Source organism: Aptenodytes forsteri, unplaced genomic scaffold (genome assembly GCF_000699145.1).
Source record: "Aptenodytes forsteri isolate BGI_AS27 unplaced genomic scaffold, ASM69914v1 Scaffold73, whole genome shotgun sequence".
In the NCBI taxonomy this organism is placed as follows: Eukaryota; Metazoa; Chordata; class Aves; order Sphenisciformes; family Spheniscidae; genus Aptenodytes; species Aptenodytes forsteri.
The window spans coordinates 5,281-7,929 of record NW_008796215.1 but is presented as its reverse complement, the minus strand read 5'-3'; positions in this window follow the sequence as shown (position 1 = coordinate 7,929).

The window sequence follows — 2,649 nt, the reverse complement described above, 5'->3', positions numbered from 1 at the left end:
GACATTCTGCATTTTGGAGCTACGCTCCCTGACTCACGAGCATTACTTTTTCACAAGACAGACAAGCTCTCACGCTCTCTGTGGGTCGGGGAAAAGGGGAAGAAAAAACACTGCCTGTTTTAATCCCTCTACATTGGCCACCATGTATAAATGCATAAGTCCACCCAAAGCCATCTACGCTTCCTTTCGTTCTATCCCTCGGAATCCTTTTGCCCTGGGGTTTTCCTTCTTGTTCAGACCCCACGGGTAAGACGTCCAGGCGTGGGCAGCGCTGGCATCACTCTGAGCCCACTGACGTCAGTGCTAAAATTCCCACTGCCCCGGGAGGGTCAGCATCAGGCCAGCGCTGAATGCTTTTGCATCTTCGTCGCTGCGCCTCTCCAGAGGTCCCGTGGTCCAAACCGCCTGAGAAAAGTCCTCCCCTCGCTCTCGGCCTCCCCGCCTCCTCTCCAGCTGCTTCTCCACCCAGCCTGCTGCACACACCCAGAAGCCAGGGGTGGGCACCGCCTGGGAGAGGACCTGCTGATCCTGGTGGGGCCACGGCCCTACCAGGCTGTGGCAGGTGCACGCACCCTGACAAGGACTGGGGGCATTAAGACCGCTGCGTCCTTACTTTTCGCACCCTTAATTTTGTGCCTTTAAGGTGGCAAGTGCTGACCGTCACGTACACACCTTGGGCCAGTCATGATGGTCATGTATACACCTCGGGCGAGGAATAAGCAAGTCAAGGCCCTCAGCCAATTAGAAAGTGACCACAGGTCAGCTTCGACTAGGGTATAAATGGAGCCCCGCCAAAGGGCAAGTTGAGCCAGTCCTCCTCGGAGCAGCGGGCCTGCAGTCGGGGACGCACCCCTAGGGTTGGGACACCTCCCAAGGAAAGTGCTTGAGGTTAAGAGCCCTCATCTCACAGGTGAGTGACTGTGTACATTTTGGATCCTCATTTCTAAAGCCAGCTGTGCAGAATTATTCCCTCGTACACCATCCTGGACATGTGGTTTACTGATGTTGTCGGACTGCTGATGCCTCATTTCTAGTTAGTTTTCTCATAAACAATTTTGGTCAAAATAAAGTTTATTTTTGAATCTATCACCGGCTTAATTTGATTACATGAGCCTCCGTGACATTAAATTGGCATAGTCGGCTGGATGGTTTCAGTAGTGTACTTATTACGGAGGCACAGATGTAGCCCTTCTCCCCAGGTATAAAATGGGCGAAGGAGAAGTGGTTCGACCCAGCAGCAGGCGCAGAGAGAGTAGAACAATGCCACGGGAATAATCGAAACGGTAAAAGTGAAGGGACCATGTGTGCCGTCCTAGATGCCTGTGTAATTCAAGCACGAGATCATTACAATTATTCCGGAATATTAGAACAGAGCAATTTAAAGAAGCAGTTAGAAACCCATTGTTTAAAAGGAGAATTGGAAAGAGAAAGAGAACGGACGCATCTGTTAGAACAAAAAATGGAGCTCATGCTAGCACAAGCGAAAAGACCCCCCAGTGTTGTCCAAATCCGAAAAGTAATTGTGGGCGCAGATCCTGAGGATTGGGATGGGGACATCTGGGGAGACCCTGAGGAAAATAGTCTGAGGAAACAGAGGAATTGGAGGGAAAAGCAGTGCGACCTCTTATTAAAACAGAGAGGCATACGGGTCCGTGGGGCAGGAACCCCCAAACCACTGTCCGTACCTCCCCCTGGACGGGACCTGAGCTCAGTGAATTACAAGCCAGGTTTTCGCATAGACCAGGATAAACAGAAACTGCGTATCTGTGGCGTGTCTCTTTAACGGGGGAGATATCGGATACTGTTGAGTGAGGACGAGGCTAGGGGATTTTGGGGCCCCAGAGTGTTTCTGGGTGAGGGGCCAGCAGGCAACCAGTCGATCACGTCCCGAGTGGCTTATTGGGCTGGGGGTGTGGACCCCAAAGAGCGAGGGGAGCCTGTTGCCATCCGAGAAAAGGACTGGTTAGCGGAAGGAGTACCAAAGGCTGCTTGTATCCAGGCAATGTATGAGAGGGGGCGGCAAAGGGTACCAATGGCTGCACCGGTGGACACCAGCCACCTTAGACCTCTCATTAGAGGGTTACCGGACGCCTTAAAAATACGTGTTCAGTCTCTTGGAGAAAGGATCCAGAGGACCATAGAACACAATCGGCAAAACCCTCAGAATCCGCCCGCACATGTGCTGACCTGGGCGGAGATGTTACACGATGTAGTCACTGACGGGCGTGAGATGGGATGGACCGATCCAGGCAGTGGCACGGACGGGAATAGGAGGGTTCAACAAGCCAGCCAAAACCCCCACCCCAGATGGCCTCCCCACATGGAGCCCGCACCTTCCCAAGATAGACCGGATTGAGCCCACGATCTGGGAGGGAACGACCTTTGGCAAAAAGCATTAGCGCTGGGAGTACCCTGGGCGATGCTGCACAGGCAGCCCACCGACCACATCCAGAAACTGGTGGAATTGCTCGAGGGGAAAACCAAAGATCAAGGGAAAACAAGGGCAACCACCCTCCCTCACAACAGCACAGACACAATTAACCTTTTCGCGTCCCTGTGAGGGGAACTGGATGAGTTAAAAAACTAGAAGACGCAGTTTGGGGTTCGGGCCGCCCACTCCGCATGGTGAATTCCTGCCAATGGTCCGCT